The 20673-nt window shown below is 39.7% G+C and overlaps 1 long non-coding RNA gene across 1 annotated transcript; it reads right to left on the bottom strand.

Annotated features, from left to right (window-relative positions):
- Positions 1-1991: 1991 nt before the first annotated feature.
- Positions 1992-19261, bottom strand: LOC122555097 (uncharacterized). Its single transcript, XR_015758756.1, has 4 exons — positions 18753-19261; positions 17686-18086; positions 12018-12082; positions 1992-2837 (listed from the first exon to the last, which is right to left on the bottom strand). It is a non-coding gene; the product is annotated as an uncharacterized LOC122555097 (long non-coding RNA).
- Positions 19262-20673: the final 1412 nt, after the last annotated feature.

The following is a 20673-nucleotide window of genomic DNA, read 5'->3' as shown; positions in this document are numbered from 1 at the left end:
TGTCTTTGATGTAGGGGAGAGTGGCTACAGTTTCTGGACATGTTTTGTCTGCTTGTTTGGGTTTGTTGCTGAGAAATTGGCAGACTGTGTTCATTGGGTACCCATTCTTTTTGAATATATGGTATAGGTGATTTTCTTCAGCTCTGCGTAGTTCCTCTGTGTGTTGGCTCGTTGAAATAATGTTCTGATGCAGCTTTGTTTGTGGGTGTTGGAATGATTGCTTCTGTAGTTCAATATTTGATCTGTATGTGTTGTTTTTCTCTACAGACTTCTGGATATGCAACAATTCAGTGGCTGAGCAGAGGCGGATAGCCAAGTTTGGTACCTATGAGAATGGCCTCAACTGGGACCTTGGGTTCATGTCACACTAAAGGTGACCCCACTACACATGCACATATACACAAACATTCTTACATACCAACACACTCACACAGGCTCTCTCCCATTTCCACACACTTTATCAAGCGTGCAAGCGCACACACACACAAACACACACACTCTCCCACTCCCTCACATGAATGCTTACACACGTAAGTCAATAGGGTGAATTTTCATTTGCAGAATTATATTTGCATTCCATTTTGCTCGAAAAGCACACAATCTGTAGGCAGTTATTATTTTTTATAATCCATGTGACATTTTATAAATTCCTACTTTGGAAACGGAACCAGTCTGACTCCAGATTGGAATACATACAGACTCTAACCTCACAACATTAATGCATTGTCTGAGCTAAGATGTCTCCTCTTTTTATAAAACCTTAAGTTCTCTCAGGAATGTGACTTGAAAGAAGTTCTGGGATTTATGTATTAATGAATCTAAACTTGCAAACCATTCTAAAAGATGAAAGACTTCACTGCAATTCATGTTTGTTCAATATAAATCATCAGTGTATGACACTATGATCTCTTGCTATAAATTCTATGTCCTATGATCCTACTCCACTACCTACCTGATGAAGCACTCTGAAAGCTTGTACTTCCAAATAAACCATTGGACTATAACCTGGTGTTGTGCAGTTTTTGACTTTGTCCACTCCAGTCTAACGCAGGCACCTCCACATCCTGGTTGTCTAAGTTAATGCAGGGCAACATTTTCCAATAATTCAGAGATGCCGCTTTTCCATCAGGTTGCCTTTGATTGTCTCATGTCAAAAATGAGACAGGTATTCTCCTCACCCAACAAACTTGGAATTTGGGAATTGTGGTCAAGGCTTCTGAAATTGTGATTAGGAAACCAAGTTTGTCTGATGAGGTCAAAGAGAAGATATAGGGGTTATGATATTCACAAAGTAGATCCCACACAAAAGGGACTTTTGTCAAACCTCTACCTCGAGTGCACAGGTGGAAGTAATTCAAAAGTGTGACAAATATCTACAGGGTGTAGGAAGTAAAGATTTTTCCCTGACTGGGGTTTGTACAGTCATGCCAAACATTCTCTTATATGTAGGAGGCAATTTTGAACTGAGATGTGAATTGTTGCAATCATTAAGAGGAAAGTGTTTATTTTTGTGCAATCCCTGGTAGTGGAGGCACTATCACAGAACCTGTTCAGTCAATGCGAGGGAACATAGTGAAGGAACCTAGTATTCTAATATGGATAGTGAGGCAAGAAGGCAACCACTGACATCAGGTCAGATGTGAGAGAACTGGGGAACATTTTCCAGGGTGAGTGGTTCTTATTTTGCTTCCTCTTAGTTTGAAGCAAGACACATATTCCTGCAACCTCCATAAACCCCATTTGCAGGTATAGGCATTGTGTTCAGCTATAGTTACTGACTGTTCTGTTGAAGGCTAGATTTGTAGATGCAGTTTCATGTGTCAAACTGATCCTATTACTAGCACAGTAAAATTAAAACTGGATGCTTTATTGAAAACAATAGCATAAAATGAAATCCTTCTCTGTCAATGATGTATATTGCATACAGCAAGCATTGCTGCCCAGCCATTTGGCATGTAAAAGACAAATACAAAGACCATATCATCTTACTTTTTGACTTTTATTCCAAGATGTTTTTCATTTGTATTTTTGTTTGATGTTAACGAGGATGGTTTTAAGACAAGGGACTGTCAAAGGAATTGCTGCACTTTTAAAAATAAATAACTTTCAGAAGCATGTCTTTTTATACGGTGTTTTTGCCTACTGGTGACTGAAATGTAAAAGAGCTTTTGTTTTTGAAAGTGCAACTTTTTATTCATTTACAGAGTGAGGGCATCCTGGTTAGGCCAGCATTTATTGCCCATCTTCAATTGCCTGGAGAGCAGTTAAGAGTCAACCACATTGATCTAGGTCTGGACTAACACAGAGACAGACAAGGTGAGGATGGCAGATTTCCTTCCCTGAAGGACATTAGGGAACCTGCTATTGTTTAAAACAACAATCAACAATGGTTTCATTAATTCTAGATTTCTTTTACTGGATTCATATGTTACTATCTGCTATGGTGGGGTTTGAATCCGAGCTCCTAGAATGTCAGCTGAGTTCTGGATGAAGGTTTGCTCGCTGAGCTGGAAGGCTCATTTTCAGACATTTCATCATCATACTAGGTAACATCATCAGTGAGCCTCTGATGAAGCACTGGTGGTATGGCCCACTTTCTATTATGTGCTTAGGTTTCCTTGGGTTGGTGATGTCACTTCCTCTGGTGACATCTTTTCCTGTGGTGATGTCAATTCCTGTTCTTTTTCTCATGAGGTGGTAAATGGGATCCAAGTCAATGTGTCTGTTGATAGAGTTCCAGTTGCAATGTCATGCTTCTAGGAATTCTCATGCGTGTCTCTGTTTAGCTTGTCCTCAGACGTGTGTGTTGTCCCAGTCGAAGTGGTGTCCTTCCTCCTCTGTATAATAAGGAAACTAGTATGTAAGACCACAAAGACATGACCAACTCTTACTCCCACAACCTGAGCTACAAATCTTCTCAAAACTCACTAATGTTAGCTGAGTTTCTGGATTAATAGGCTAGTGATGATATCATTAGGCCAACATCACCTTTAAAAGAGTGAAAGGCATGAAAGGGTGGTTACTGGTTTGAAAGCAAGAAACCTGATACCCATTATAGGCCTTGCATAATAAAATTGTTTAAACAAGCAGAATTGGAGAGATGCAGACATCTTGAAGTAGCACTGATGCAACTTTCGCGAAGAACAAGAATTGGTTGGTCTATGGAAGAGTGACCAGTTATCAATAGCAGAGATTTTTTACCTGCCAACAACTGTGTGATTAGTTCTCAGGTAACTGAACAGCTTGGAGCTGACAACAAGTGAGATAGAGAGGTATTCAGTTCTTTCCCAGCTGAGAAGCAGTTTTTCTGTTATTTGCAGTCAAACTCACTGTAAATCTGAAGAAGACCATTTCATATTTCCTGCAACACTTGTTGTATGCTGTGACTTATAACTGGTAAGTCAGAAGCTTTTAGAAGTTACCAGCCAGCTTGTCTCTCTTTCCACCCAGTGGAATAAATGAGGGAAAGATATCTGAAGTAATGTGCTGGCCAGCAGAAAAGATATAAAGATAACCTCAACAACAGAATGTGGGAACAAAGGATACTGAAATGTCTTTAGAGTCTTTTTTTCCCCTCAATTCATCACCGATTTATACTTTCGGTGGATGTAAAGGGTAGTTTTTAAAGAGATTAGAGTTTTAATTCGTAATATTATATGCTGACAGTTTATAACTTCAATTTTATTAATATAGATCTGAAAGTTAGGTAAACTGTATAAGTTCAACGAGGAGAAAGTGAGGACTGCAGATGCTGGAGACCAGAGTTGAAAAATGTGGTGCTGGAAAAACATAGCAGGCCAGGCAGCATCCGATGAGCAGGAGAATTGATGTTTCGGGCATAAGTCCTTCTTCAGGGCTTAAATTGTATAAGTGATTACTTCAAGAACAGTAGGATTTGATTTACAGCGCACGCTCAAAGCAACTGCAACATATTGGTGTGGTGTTTACACAGCTGCTTTACTCAAGATGGCAGAAAACCAGAGTGTGCGCAATTTACTGCAATTTAGCCAGCAACAAGTATTTAATTGGAATTAACAATTACCAATCACCTTTGTCTTCTGCAAAGATATGCAAGAATCTGGAGAAAGGATGTTGAAAAAGATGAAGTCTTGATAAACTGGAAGGATCATCTTAGCAAACCCGTTTGATTAGTACTACTGAACTGCATTTCCCACCTTTTTCCCCTTCTCCCATTAAAGAAAAATACTAAACTCGTCCATGCCCAAATGCAACATGATCTGGATGGTATCCAATTTTGGGTTAACATGTGACATTCGAGCCATACAAATGACAGGCAGCGATCATCTCCAGCAAGGGAGAATCAAACCATTATCCCTTGATACTCATTGGCAATACCATCAGTGAAGCTCCAACTATCAACATTCTGGGTGTTACCATTGATCAGAAACTGAATTGGTCTAGCCATACAAATACAGTAACTACAAGAGTAGGTCAAAAAAGTTTGGAATCCTACAGTGAGCAATTCACTTTTGGACTCCTCAAAGCCTGTCCACAATATACAAGGCACCAGTCATGAAATGGAATACTCTCAACTTGACTGGATGAGCATAGCTCCAACAACACTCAAGAAATTTGAACCATCCAGAACAAACCAGTCTGCTTCATTGGCAACATCTCCACAATCATCCACACCCTTCACCACAAGTGACAGTAGTATATACCATTGATAGAAATTCACAAAAGATTCTTACACAGCACCTTCCAATCCCATGTCCATCTAGAAAGGACAAAGACAACAGTTACATGGGAAACACTACCCTTCTGCAGGTTTCCTTCCAAGCCATTCATGTGCTGACTTGGAAATATATTTCAATTCCTTCAGTGTCATTGGGTTAAAATCCTGGAATTCCCTCCTTTATGGCATTTTTAAAACTATCTACAACACATGGACTACATCAGTTCAAGAAGGCAGTCAACCTACCTTCTCAGGGTAACCAGGGATGTGGGGGTCAGTGGATGGACTAGAATTTACAGCCCATCCCATGAGTGAGTCATAAAAAACAAAGCAACAAGTATTCACTCTAGAATCCTGAAGGAAGTTAAGGTTGTCCGATATATGCCTCCACTACGTGGACAGGTATCTGAAGCATTGAGTTTCTTGATTGAGCAGGGGCTGATTGGTATGGCTAATTTAATTCCATGAAGTTTCACTGTTAATGATATGCTAATGCCTGCAGATAAGGTTTTCAACACTTGTTGCCAGAAAGGTTGACCTGACTTTTACAGTCAGGAATCTTTAATCATTAAAGTTCATCTTGGCAGCAAGAATCTTATTTTTTCCCTCTCACCCAATTCCATTCACCCTTTAACATTCTCATCTCCTCCATGATGAGAAAATCCTTCCCTTCCAATTTAAACTCAGATTGCTAATTCCTTTTGAAGTGGAAACTTTCTCAAATGATAATGGCATCATATTGTCCTGCTGTGAATGTTACTGTACATTGAAAGTAGAAAATGCTTTAACACTTAATATCTGCAATACTGACCACTGCCAGAGCAAAAACAGTCCGAAAAGAATTAAAATAAAAACAATGTACATGCTTTTAAAAAGCCACAAAAGAATGAGTTCAAGGCTAATCACCAAAAAGTGGTAATTTGAGCACCTAGATTAGATTACAGCCGAGTCATAACTCTCAGGTATCTACTATTCTATATATAGTCACTGCCACAATACTTTTCATTATAACAACTGTTGCAAAGACAGTTAAATGATTAAACCGTAATTGACCCCCTATTTTGAATATGTTTTAGAACATTCACCTTAGCAAAAAGCATTTGAATAAACTTTATATTCCTATGGGCTCATTTTCTTCCCTTTTATCTCCAGAAATCATTGACTCGTTGCTATGGTATAATTCCACAGCATCAGTTTTACACTAATTCATTTAAGATGTCATCATTTGTGTATTAGATTTAAAATCATAAAGTATGGTGAAAAATAGGCTATTTGGCCCACAAATTCAGCCTCAATCAAGATTCCTGCTGAATCTCCACAATCTATAACATTCACCTTTTTCAAAAGAACAATCTATTTGCTTTAAATGTAAATTAGTATGGAGTCCACATGAGTAATGAACAATAGATTGTGACAGTAAAAATCTACAATTTATTTCCTTTCCTTGCCTTTTATGTGTTTATTTTAAATTTGCTGCTGTTTGCTGAACAGAGGAAACAATCTATGATTTTCACCCTGTTATCATGTACTCTTAAATATTTCGATTATATTGCCATAACTTTTGGAGCTCAAATGAAGTAAATTCTTAAACTTTCACATCTTTCTTCAGAGCAGTAACTTCAACTCTGGTAATATCCTTATTATTCCACACCATATTGTTCTGATTGCTTTTATATTCTTCTTATAATGGAATTGGTAAAAACATGGCACAATAGGCCAGATTTTTAATGTTGGCATACACAAACTATACCACTGAGTGATATTTTAAAAGTGACAGTTTTGTCATATGGTAGCTAAACAGGAGGTGGTAAAGTACCATATCAGTGGACTGGTAATCCATAACCTTAAACTAATGTTCTGGGGATAAACTAAAAGAACTGTGGGTGCTGTAAATCAGAAATAAAAAAAAGTTGCTAGAAAAGCTCAGCAGGTCTGGCAGCATCTGTGAAGAGAAATCAGAGTTAACTTTTCAGGTCCACCGACCTTTCCTCAGAATGGTAATGTTCTGGGGATGTGGGCACCACAACAAAGGATGAAATTTGATCTAAACTTAAACAAAATACTGGAATTTAAAAGCTGGCATAATGTCAGCCATCTAACTATATGTAGGTTGTAGGAAACCTCGTTCACTAATGTAATTTCAGGAAGAAAATCTGCCATCCTTACCCACTGTGGGCTGCATGTGACTCAAGATATGGGGAATTCAGGCTGGGCATTAAATAAACAAATAAAAGAATACTCAGGTGAAAAGGATAATTCGTGGATTATTCCAAATGGTAGTGGGACTTGTGTGATGCAGTTTCAGTATCACTGCTTCTCGGCCAGAGGGCCTTGGTTCACATCCCAGCCAAAGGTCTGTCATATTATGTCTGAGTCGTTGATTGAAATATCTACACTGGTGTTATGTAGCCAAACTCTATATACACATACAAGCTGTTGGCACATCTAGGGATGTCTTTTTAGAACAGTTGCGACTAGATGATTTCCCTTTGCTGGAAATGGCATGGCACATCCTTATTCCTCTTCAATATCCTTCTATGAGTGGTAAAGATTAGTGCTAGTGAGTTTTTCAGCTCAGAACCTTTGCAGAAAGGAGCTGTGAAGCAAGCAAGAGGGAACAAATGGCTTTGGAAATTTTTGCATTTTCTTTGACTAGGTTCAAAGATCCTTGGCATTAATTCTTGTAGACCATACCGTGGACTGGATTGGCCAGTTGCTGCAGAGGTGTACAACAGTACGCTTCTGTCAGGTAGTATGTGCAAATCCATGAGGAAAAGTTGCATCACCTTCATCTCCCAGAAGGGGAAGAAGGAGGAAATTAGAAATTGGTGACCAACTTCACTGCTGAATGCAGACTACAAATCCTCTCCAAGGTTATCACCAACCAGGTCAGGTCTGCTCTGGGATCGATGCTTCACCCCAACCAAACTCGTGCTGTACCAGGGAGGATGATCTCTGACAGCCTCGCATCCTCAGAGATATGATTGCCTATGTGCTGAACAAGGTGGTGGTCACCTCCTCATCACCTGGACTAGGAAAAGGTTGTTGACAGACTATTACACTTCTAAATATAGGATATGGTCTCCAAAATAGACTTTGAGGAGGGAATCCATAATTGGATCCAACTGCTCTCTACAAACATCAGTAGTGTAATCAATAGGTGGGAATCAGAAAGCTTCCCAATGAGATCTGGAGCCAAGCAGGGCTGCCCATTCTCTCCTGCCATATTTATATGTTGTATAGAATCTTTTGCAGAGTCCATCAGGAAGGATGCGAGCCCGAGAGGTGTAATTATTCCAGGTAGTGGAGGCTTGTGGGTCAAAGCTTCCATGTACATGGGTGACATCTCCATTTTCTACTCAGATCTACTGTCAGTTTGAAGACTTATGAACATCTGAAACCAGTTCAAACTAAAAAGATGCAATGGTTTTTGCCAAGGTTCATCTGAGCAGCTCCATGACTCTGTGCTATACACCCTATTCCCCGGTATGCAGACTGAGACAAACATCGCCCGTGCCTGGAAGTCCATCAACTCGGTGAAAGACATTCTTTGGTCTGCCCGAAACTTGCTGATCTTCCAGAGCAAGGAATTGACCTTGACTGGGTGTTGCAGATGGCACATTCCAAGGTCCAGGACTGCATGCTGAGGGATGCACTAAAGCTTGGTTAGCTGTCATGAAGACACATTGAGGAAAGACCACTATTTAAGAGCTTTCTACTGTTCAGTTACTGGACCCTCCAGTGCTCAAATATATGTAAATATAGTCTTGTACTGGTGAGAAATGTCTTTGGTTTGTTCTCCAAGTTTGTTGGTTCTCCATAAGCTACTGTACAGAACAGAACTGCTTTAGTGACTAGTATGTTGGCAATGGTAAGAAATCTTGAAGAATCAGGTAAGGCATCCAGCAAGGCCTTTCTAAATATTCAGAGCAATACATTGCATCTGTTAACTAAATTCCAAAATGTTGAGATAAAAGTCTTAGTAGACAGTAGTGGGTTGCATATTAAGGGAGGGCATTGCTTGTTGATTGCTTTAAAAATTGCCAATCATACTTCATTAGTCTGCAGTTTCCACTGCAAGTAAATAGACGTCAGATTGGTTGGTCCTTGGCGACTCCAGCTCAAAAGGACCACCATGCTGGATACTCAGCACAAACCGCTCAGGGGACACTGTATAGGTATCAACTATGCATTCCATATTTATTGACATTGATATGTGCCAATGTCAATCTCTAAGAACCCTCATGGCCTATCCACTTACAGCACATTTCTGCTGTACAATACAAAAGGCATCTATCACTATAATGCCACAGCAAAGACAATTTGCACCAGAAAACATGCACTCAACTGATGGACTCGATCAGGATGTATCTTTGAGTGTTTGCTTGCTCTTTTAGTGCTTACTTACACTGAATCTACCTGAATGCTCACAGTATCCCTGCCTTGCCATGTGTTTTACATCTTGCCTTTCAGCTAGAGATACAAAGCTTACAGAACTTACATGTATTGACATGCCATTTACTATCGGCACAAAGCCAGGAAGCTTGTCATAGTGATCAGCAGTCCTCAATCAAGTCAAGGGAGATCGTGCATCGGAAACCCCTGACTGAAGATTAAGTCAAAAGGTAGCCTGTAATACCAGTCAGTCTGGGATTGGGCACAGTCAGTCAGTCACTGCTCAGTCAAGATCCTCTCCCCATGAGGAATGAGAAGCAAATATTGTGGCAGCCCATTACCCTTCTTGATCTACATAAAAGTGGGTCCAATGGGCCAGATTTTCCAAGGAGTGGCAATGAATAGCAAAATGCCACCCCAGCCCTCTTTTACAGGAAGAAAGGTGGTCTGCATTTCTGAGGAGATTCTGATCAAGGCTGTTGAATCTCCCTTTGGAAATAGAGTTGTTCTTTCATTCTGATGGTTCCTTCATAGTACAGAACTGTCAGGGGAATGCAAACCATGCATCGTTTTCACAGCAGTCAGATGATTTAGTTTAAAAAGTGGAGAAGATGGGAGACTAATGAAAAGTGCATTAGAGCAGTCAAGCCTAGAAGTAAAGAGGCATAGATGGGGATTTCACCAGAAAGACAAACTGAGGCAAAGATACTTTCAGATAATTAGAGTGGTGGTTATCAGCAGTCTTAGTGGTGGGGGAACAAACTTCTTTGGTCTCAGAAATTGCCAGGGAGGGGATGTAGTTAACGGCTCAAGGATGGATTTTGTTGTCGGAAACAATGACAAAGACAATATCCTCCCAATATTTAATTCAAGGTAATTTCTGCACATTCCAATATTGGATGTCAAACAAGCTGGTAGAGAGGAATGTCATCAGCATACATGTGGAAACTGATGCCAATTTTTGGATGATTTTGTTTGAAAAATAGGAGGGGTCAAGCAAAAGTAAGAGGGGTACCTGAGAGGTAACAGTAGAAACATCCATTACAGGTAATGCTGTGGTTATCATTAATTAGAGATAATGACATTGGTGAATACATTTCCACCCAGTTGGACAATGGAGCTAAGTAACCTTTTAAATTCTTCTTTTTGCAGCTTTCCTATTTTTGGTAAAGTTGCTTTTGTTTTCATACAACTAACCATGATCACTTTTTATCCAATGCTTTTCCTTGATATTAGGAAGAAGTGAGGACTGCAGATGCTGGAAATCAGAGTCAAGATTAGAGTGGTGCTGGAAAAGGACAGCAGGTAAGGCAACATCTGAGGAGTAGGAAAATCAATGTTTCAGGCAGGAGCCCTTCATCAGGAATGTTGATTTTCCTGCTCCTCAGATGCTGCATGACCTGCTGTGCTTTTCCTGCACCACTCTAATCTTTTCCTTGACATTGCCTACTTTTCCCTTTCTAAGCCCAAAATGTGGAGGGAACTGACAAGCCTACACTTAGTGACTTAAAGAATAATGCTACGATTAGGATGCTGTGTGATTTGAAAAGTAACTTACAGGCAATGGCATTCCTGAGGTTTTGCTTCATTTGTCCTACTTGATTCTGAAATTGCACTACTACTTAATGATTTGCTTCAAACTAGAGTTGTGGTGTATCATGGATATCAAATTCATTAGCAGGGATGGTGATTAAGACTGTTCTGTTCCAGATGTTCTCAAGCTTCTTGAATGCTTTCCATTTTTCCAGTTGAATGTTTCATTGTGTCTCTGATTGGCACCTTCGAAAGGGAAGAGATATACAGAGAGATCTGGAACTAAGTCAATCATCACAGAGTGCTCAGGCTTCCTCGTGTTCCTGTCGCAAGAGGAATAATAATTGGTTTCCAAGATCCTGAAGAATGGTCTGTTGGCTACATTTATGAATAGATTGATATAATTACCAAGAAGTGATGCACTTTTCGATGCATCAGAAAAACGTTAGTTGAGAGAATACTTCTGAATGAACTATGTAAAGACTTTTGCTTTCCCCAGATTTGCTATTCAAATCTATTTTGGATAATTAAAACATGTGCAATTTTGGTTGCCACACTACCAGAAGGGTATGGAAGCTTTGGAGAGAGAGTGCAGAGAAGGTTCACCAGGTTGTTGCCTGGCCTCGAGGGCATTGATTTTGATGAAAGGTTAAAAAGACAAGGATTGTTTTTGCTGGAAAGACTGTGGTTGAGAGGAAACCTGATACAGGTCTGCAAATTTAGGGAAGGCATAGATAGGGTGAATAGTCAGAAGCTTTTTTTCCTAACGTTGTAGTTTCAGTTAAAAAGGGGCACAGGTTTAAGGGAGAGGAGGAAAGTTTAAGGGAGATGTGTGAGGGAGGTTTTCCATGCAGAGAGTGGTAGGAGCCTGGAATGCCCTGCGAGAAGAGGCAGTGGAAGCAGGCACGTTGGTGACATTTACGTGATAGTTATGTGAATAGGAAGGGAATAGAGGGATACAGACTAAATAAGGGCAGGAGGTGTTTTAAGTTTGGTTCAGGAATGATGATCGGCACAGGCTTGGGGGGGTTCCTGAGCTATATTTCTCTTTTGTTCTTTGTTCTTTTGTTGTCCCGGTCTCTTTTTTTGTTAATACAGCTATGTATTCTATCTGCCTCAATTTATTTTTCAATGGAAATACAACTCCACTGGATAAGAAAATCAGCAAAAGTATAAAAAAAATCTACGTTATCATCTATTTTCTGCTACTGTTGAACATTATCCATAATGATTGCAATAGACGGAGACACTATTCATTTTCGTCTGAGAAAAATAGCTGATAGAATGTGTAAAAGCAACCAAAAAAGAAGAAAGATTTGCAGTTATATAGTACGTTTCATGACTTCATTCATCCCACAATATCTTACAGAAAATTAATGCTTTAAAAACTTACCTCGACCATCAGGGCCCTCCACTTTTGTGAGCAGCAGGAAGAGCGGGAGCGATGACCGGGGGCTGCTGGGAAAGTAAATGACTGCTTTAAAAACTTCTCATAATAGGCAGAGTACACAGAACAGGAGCGGTCATAGGACCGCTGAATAAGTGAAGGAGTATATTTGGGCAGTTGTTTTACCGAAACACTACTTATGTAGTGTCTCCCACCTATCCTCCACCTCTAACTAAAAAGAAAAAAAAAAAGAGTTCTGTGAACCAGATTGGTAAGGTAAGTATGTTTTTTTTCCTTTATTTATTTTTCAATAGTCTCTTTGGGAAGTTAGGCTAGTAGGAATGGAGGATAGGACAGTTGAACTTTCCTCCTGCAGAATGTGGGAGGTAAGGGTCACCACGAGTGTCCTTGCTGACTTCATCTGTGGGAAGTCCACCCAACTTCAGCTCCTTGAAAACCGCATTAGGGAACTGGAGCTGGAGCTGGGTGAACTTCAGATCATTCGGAAGGGGAAGGGGGTTATAGAGAGGAGTTATAGGGTGGTAGCCCTACCTCAGGTACAAGAAATAGGCAGATGGGTTACAGTCAGGAATGGAAAGGGAACCGGCAGACAGAGCAGGGAATCCCCTGTGGCCATTTCCCTCAATAACAAGTATATAATTTTGGATACTGTTGGGGATATGACTTACCGGGGTAAGCCATGGGGTACAGGTCTCTGGCATAGAGTTTGTCCCTGTTGCTCAGATGTGAATAGGGAAGATGAGCATAGCATTATCATTACAGACTCCATAGTTAGGGGGACAGATAGGACGTTCTGTAGGAATGAGAGAGACTCACAGTTGGTGTGCTGCCTCCTAGCTGCTAGGGTTTGTGGTGTCTCGGATCATATTTTTGGGATTCTTGAGGGGGAGGGGGAGCAGCTCCAAGTTGTCACCCACATAGGCACTAACGACATAGGTAGGAAAAGGAATAGGGATTTAAGGCAGAAATTCAGCGAGCTAGGATGGAAGCTTAGAGCTCGAACAACAGCTGTTATCTCTGGTTTGTTACCCGTGCCACGTGCTAGCGAGATGAGGAACAGGGAGAGACACATGGCTACAGGGATGGTGTAGGAGGGAGAGTTTCAGATATCTGGATAATTGGGGTCCATTCTGGGGTAGGTGGGACCTCTACAAACAGGAGTGCCTTCACCTGAACCAGAGCGTTACCAACATCCTGGGGGAGGGGGGAGTTTGAAAATGCTCTTCAGGAGGGTTTAAACTAATTCAGCAGGGGGATAGGAACATAAACTGTTGTTCCACTGTCCAGGAGGTTGAGAGTAGTAAGGTCATGAATAAGGTTTCAAGGTCGCAAGAGTGTACCGGCAGGCAGGAAGGTGGTTTGAAGTATGTCTACTTCAACGCCTGAAGCATCTGGAATGAAAAGGTGGGTGAACCTGCAGTATAGGTTTGGTACCTGGGATTTTGATGTTGTGACCATTTCAGAGACATGGATAGATACAGGAATGGTTGTAGCAGATGCTGGGATTTAGTCATTTCAGTAAGAACAGAGATGATAAAAGAGGGGAAGATGTGGCATTGTTAGTAAAGGACAGTATTATAATGGCAGAAAGTATGCTCGAGGATTCGTCTACTGAGGTAGTAAGGGCTGAAGGTAGAAACAGGAAAGGAGAGGTTGGGAGTTTTCTATAGGCCTATGAATACTTCCAGAGATGTAGAGGAAAGGATAGCAAAGATAATTCTGGATAGGAGCGAGAGTAACAGGGTAATTGTTATGGGCGACTGTAACTTGCCAAATATTGAATGGAAATACTATAGTTCAAGTACTTTAGATGGGTCAGTTTTTGTCCAATATGTACAGGAGGGTTTCCCGACACAGTATGTAGACAGGCCAATAAGGGGCAAGGCAACATTGGATATGGTACTGGGTAATGAACCTGACCAGGTGTTAGATTTGGAGGTAAGTGAGAACTTTGGTCACAGTGACCACAATTCAGTGAAGTTTCATTCATTGATGGAAAGGGATAGATATATACCGCAGGGCAAGAGTTATAGCTGGGGGAAAAGGCAATTCTGATGCGATTAGGTAAGTTTTAGATTGCATGGGATGGGGATGAAATCTGCAGGGGATGGGCACAATTGAAATGTGGAGCTTATTCAAGGAACAGCTACTGAGGGTCCTTGATAAGTATGTACCTGTCAGGCAGGGAGGAAGCGGTCGAACGAGGGAGCCATAGTTTACTAAAGGAGTTGAATCTCTTGTCAAAAGGACAAAGACAGGATGTTAGGATGAGATGAAAAGGCTCAGTTAGGACACTTCAGAGTTACAAGTTAGCCAGCAAGAACCTAAAGTGAGAGCTAAGAAGAGCCAGGAGGAGACATGAGGAGTCATTGGCAGATAGAATCAAGGAAAAGCCTAAAGGTATGTCAGGAATAACAAAAAATGACGAGCTAGATTAGCACCAATCAAGGACAGTCATGGCAAGTTGTGCATGGAGTCCGAGGTGATAGGAGAAGCGCTAAATGAATACTTTTTGTCAGTATTCACACTGAAAAAAGACAATGTTGTCAAGGAGAATACTGAGATACAGGCTACTAGACTAGACATGATTGAGGTTCATAAGGAAGAGGCATTAGCAATTCTGGAAAATATGAAAATAGGTAAGTCCCCTGGGCTGGATGGAATTTATCAGAGGATTCTCTGGGAAGCCAGGGAGGAGATTGCAGAGCCTTTGGCTTTGATCTTTCTGTCATTATTGTCTACAGGAATAGTGCCAGAAGACTGGAGGATAGTAAATGTTGTCCCCATGTTCAAGAAGGGTGTCGAGACAACAATAGACCAGTGACCCTTACTTTGGTTGTGGGTAAAGTGTTGGAAAGGGTTGTAAGAGATAGGATTTATATTCATCTCGAAGGGAATAAGCTGATTAGGGATAGTCAGCATGGATTTGTGAAGGGTAGGTCATGCCTCACAAACCTTGAGTTCTTTGAAAAGGCGACTGAACAGGTGGATGAAGGTAAAGCAATTGATGTGGTGTATATAGATTTTAGTAAGGCCTTCGATAAGGATCCCCACAGTAGGCTATTGCACAAAATACAGAGGCATGGGATTGAGGGTGATTTAGCAGTTTATATCAGAAATTGGCTTTCTGAAAGAAGATAGGGGTTGATGGGAAATGTTCATCCTTGAGTTCAGTTACTAGTGGTGTTACACAAGGATCTGTTTTGGGGCCACTGCTGTTTGTAATTTTTATAAATGGCATGGATGAAGGCGTAGAAGGATGGGTTAGTAAATTTGCAGATAATACTAAGGTCAGTGGAGTTGGGGATAGTGCCGAAGTATTTTGCAGGTTACAGATGGACATAGGTAAGCTGCACAGCTGGGCTAAGAGGTGGCAAATGGAGTTTAGTGTGGGAAAAGTGTGAGGTGATTCATTTTGGAAAGAGCAACAGGAATAAAGAGTACTAGGCTAATGGTAAAATTCTTGGCAATGTTGATGAGCAGAGAGATGTGTGTGTCCATGGACATAGATCCCTGAAAGTTGCCACCCAGGTTGATATGGTTGTTAATACGGTATTGATTATGTTAGTTTTTATTAGTAGAGGGATTGAGTTTCGGAGCCAGGAGGTCATGTTGCAGCTGTACAAAACAGTGGTGCGGCCGCACTTAGAGTATTGTGTATAGTTCTGGTCACTGCATTATAGGAAGAATGTGGAAGTTTTGGTAAGGTTTCAGAGAAGATTTACTTGGATGTTGCCTCGTATGGAGGGAATGTCTTATGAGGAAAGACAGAGGGACTTGAGACTGTTTTCGTTAGAGAAGAAAGTTGAGAGGCAACTTAGTTGAGACATATAAGATAATCAGAGGATCAGATAGAGTGGACAGTGAGATCCCCTTTCCTTGGATGGTAATGGCTAGCATGAGGGGGCAAAGCTTTAAGTTGAGGGGTGATAGATATAGGACTGAGGTCAGAGGTAGTTTCTTTACTCAGTAGTAGGGGTGTGGAACGCCTCACCAGCAACAGTTGTAGACTTGCCAACTTTAAAGGGCATTATAAATGGTCATTGGATAAATATATGGATGAAAATGGAATAGTATAGGATAGATAGGCTTCAGATTGGTTCCATGTTTTAGTGCAAAATGGAGAGCCAAAGGACCTGTACTCTGCTGTAATGTTCTATGTTCTAAGTAATTTCTACAGTGCAGTCACTGTTATAGAAAAGGTTATATAACATGTTTAATCATTACAGGGTTCTACTTCAAAATAGGATACTTAATTTACTAAACAAATCATTATTTACCAAAAACAAAAGATTTTAAACTTATCTTCTAGATTTTCATCAGTTAACACTAAGAACAATCAAATAAATATTACTGAAAGCTTAAAAATGTTCCATGATCCTGAATAAATGCTGCCAATGCATTTTGGCAAGTTGTGTATGCACAACTTACTCAGACTGCAAGATCTACTTTCAGCTAACAGAGTAACATTACTTCGAACAAAAATTGGAAATCCTAAGCCAGGTTTTTTGAATAACAAGAAATGAACTTGCATTCATATAGTGCCTCATATGAACTCAAGATATTGCAAACCACGTCAAAGCAAATAAGCTGCTTTTGTTCTGTGGTCAATATTGCAATGCATGGGACTGTTATAATATGGGGAGTGATGCAATCAAGTAAAATACATGTTTTTTTTAATTATAAGTGTGTAACATTAACCAGGTTGTTTCAGTATTAATCAATCATTCTTGTTTTAAAACTTTAGTTTAGACAAAATAAGTTTGAATGGCAAAAAAAGGCAATATTTTTGGACAATGTTTTGAATAAATTGAATACTGTTGTTGCTATATATTTTTCAGTTATAAAAAAATGACATTATCCCATAATAAATCTTGACATATATGTTGTTTAAAACATATCACAGCAAATAAATTTGGTAAACAGGAAGTGTGAAATTTTTAATAATGCATCAGTCTATCCTCTAATTTTGCACAAATTAAATCAGAGAATATGCAAAAACATAAGGAGGTATCTGTGACACTTCGAGATAGTATGTGTTGTGTGTAAGACTTTTAATTAGAAAGAAAGAGAATTAGAATGAGATGGATACCCAGAAAAGAATTCTCAGCAATAATGGACAGAGATGACAAAAATTGTTTCAATACCCTGGATGAAGTCCAGGAAATAATGATCTCAACAGGGCTATCAAAGTACAACTCCACTTCATATCTCTCTTATTTCAAACACTCTCGCACCTTACTCCCTCTACTTCCCATGCCTCTCCCCATCATTGTATATCATATATACTACATCTTCTGTGGTCTCAACTACTCCTCTCATTGTCCACACTTCATCTTTCTTTCACCATGCATGTTATGCTAAATTACCACTGATATCTTCAAAACCTTTCAATAGGATATGGCCACATCTAAACTCTATTCTGCTTTAGAGGTAAAACTAGCATACAAGGGATATCAATTTTAGTTCCCACTCGAGTAGCCACATAGTTGGCCCACAATATTGTTCTCAGGGAGAACTTCGGCATGGTCAAGTAACATTTCAGCGAACAATGTTCTGAAAGGAATGTTGCAGTGCAGCCCTGGCCATGCATTCAGAATCTATTACATTCTATAAGCTGTGAAATATTGAGAAGTCAGTCCTTATCCCATACCTTGACAACAAGAAGTGCAAGAGGATGATGAGAAAGAACATGAAAACTTGGAAAAGTGTGAATAGAATTGACACCAGCGGCCTAGCTCCTGGACCAAGGGTCACTTGGCATTTCCATTTTCATTCCTGAAGAAGGGCTTATGCCCGAAACATCGATTCTCCTGCTCCTTGAATGCTGCCTGACCTTCTGTGCTTTTCCAGCACCACACTCTTGATTTCCACGTTGACATTGCAATGCCTTCCAACATCAATTGGAAGTTGAATAGCCTTTTTTTTAATGTGTAATTCTTGATTGCCAGTGATACTGTCTTTTCTACTCCTTTTATCAAAGGAAATATCCCAATGATTTTTCATTGAATTTTGCTCAAGTAACGTTTGGGAATATATTTCATCACCAGGACACTGCAAGACAAATGCAGATTTGGTCATCATAATGCAGAGACATAGGAATTCCAGTATCAAGAGACAGTCTGATAGTGCAAAGGAAAAAAAAAACTAAAATGCTACAAAAGTTATGTATTGATGCATTGTAAGTAAAGAGCAAGGACCGAATTAGCCAGGAATCAATTGTATGTGTCAGCATTCCAGTGGGCTACATTTCATGGCTGCATGGCAAATGAACTTTGGTGTTATATGAGACCAACTTAAGCAGTCCACCAGCCAGGCAGCATGACAGTTGTAGTTAAGACAAAGAACTCTAACCTTTTCAAATTAAAAGCATTCTTACTTTAAACAAGTGGGAGGCAAAAGGCAACCAGAACTCTAAACAAAACAATACACAGTGAGGGAACTTAAAGGAAAGGAAATGTACTGAAACTTGGAATACATAAATTGCTTGTTTCTGCAGAGATAAAATCCTTTAACTTGGGGCAGAATGGAAAGAGGATGGAACAATGGTCTATGATTTCCACCATTGTTCCATTATGGAGACACAGGATCCAATTTTAATAGTGTGGATTAAATTTTCCCTCCCTGTTGTAATAGGAACAATAGCAAGAAAGTTTGAAATATGCAGATAAAAATAAATAGACAAATGCAAAGAGGATAGAACAATGGTGGAAATCTTACTACGAGCCAACTATCCATGCAGCATGAGCTCCAAAGCTGCTGTATATTTCTAACAGTTTCCAAGGCATGAGGAATAATCTTCCAAATCCTATTCATCCTGAGGTATTCTTCAGGACAACTTTAGATACTTTTTCTATTAGTCTCAGAAAATGGTGTTCGCATGGGTAAAAAGTAAAACTTCTCAATGTCCAAGTCTCTGCTTCCTCTTCCACAATTGACGATGAAGGAGATGATATAGTTGTTCTGGGAGCAAGATAGTAGGAGAACAAAAATGTAAAATGTTTTTAGAAATATTAATGCTCTACCATCACAATTGTATCAAAGGTGTGACAGAAGCCTGAGTGAAATTACATCCATAAAGTACAAACAACTCCAAAAATAATTTTCAATTATGGACAGGACAGAAGTTTCCATTACCAGTCTGTCATATGTTATGAAGGTGTCAGGGGTACTGTACCTTTAAGAGAGTTGAAAGCTAGTAAGGACTTAGAGAAGCGCACAGAGTGCTGGAGAATTTGCAAAGTAACATTTGGTCCAGCAGCTAGCAGTACCTGGATTGCTACAAGACAAAAACAAATTCAAATTCAAATTCAAATTCAAATTCAAATTCAGTCAGTTTAAATTATGCCCCAAGATACTAAACTCCAATCAAGTTTGAATTCGGTATTTCTATAGTATTGAGACCAATGAAATGATCAGATGCTTTAGGGTATAAAACCAAACTAAAATTGAATAGTTAGGGAAGAACTGCCAAGCCACCAACATATGCATACTGTCCACAGAATACCTCTCAAAAGGTACCTTTATCTATCAAAGACTTGTAATACAGAAACCCCAAAATTAAGAAAAGACGGAGGAAGATACAAAGAGAAGATTCATTGGCTGGCTGGTTTTGAAATCTGAAATTAAGGTAAATCTTATTGGGGGAGTTTATTGGATCAGTATTATAGAAGGGGAAATAAATGATAGGTTAGAGAAAGGAGTTAAAAATAGTTGTTAGTTAATTATTCTCAGTTAGACTTCAAAAAATAAAGTTGTTAATTTTTACTTTAAATAGTGACTTTTCCGATAATACTTGGCCTCTCAAATTTTCACAGATTACCGTATGGGTTGCTGGTTTAAATTTGCAGGCGGTTTATCCCATGTGGTAACAGTTGGGGTCATTAGTCCTAGACGTTGGCTAGGCAGAGTTGTCCAAGGATTTATGGATAATGCCCCCAAACTGTTTTAACATGTATTCATCTGCTAATTCTGCTGACTTTCTCACTTCCTAAACTTTCTGTTCCTCCCATCTATTTTTAAAGCACGCACCCATCGATCAAAATGACTCTATGTTTAATTCTTTCAAACTCAACATCAATCTGACCTGGTTCCTTTATGTTTCTGAGCTACTGTCTATACACTTCTGGTACCAATTCACAAGCACTTAAAAAACCTGTTTAACCTCTTCATAATCTCTTGACCTCTCATCTGACAGCACAGCAAATACCCCACTCATTCTGCCTATCAGTTTAGTCTGCACTAGCATTACCCATAAAGCCTCAGACCGCTCCATCTACCGAGCCAATTGTTAAAATGAAATAAAGAAGGCTTCAACACTTTTCTCATCGAAATGTGGCAGAGTTTTGACATATTTGTACATATCAATACCTTCTCTTTTAATCTCCATCCTATTAACATGACTTTCCTGACTCAGTTGCACTTCAAGTTCAAATCTCTTTCCTTGTGTCTCCTTTTCTTTGCTCAACTAAGAACCTTCTCTCTCTCTCTTCGTTTATCTTCTAACTCCATTTTGCTCAATTGTAATTTATGTTTTTCTACCTATAAGACCATAAGACATAGGAGCAGAAATAAGGCCATTCAGCCCATCGAGTCCACTTCGCCATTCAATCATGGCTGATGGGCATTTCAACTCCACTTA

This window comes from Chiloscyllium plagiosum, unplaced genomic scaffold (genome assembly GCF_037043375.1).
Source record: "Chiloscyllium plagiosum isolate Xiang-an unplaced genomic scaffold, Cpla_swu_hap1 HiC_scaffold_12, whole genome shotgun sequence".
Classification (NCBI taxonomy): Eukaryota; Metazoa; Chordata; class Chondrichthyes; order Orectolobiformes; family Hemiscylliidae; genus Chiloscyllium; species Chiloscyllium plagiosum.
This window is presented reverse-complemented; position numbering and strand designations above follow the sequence as displayed.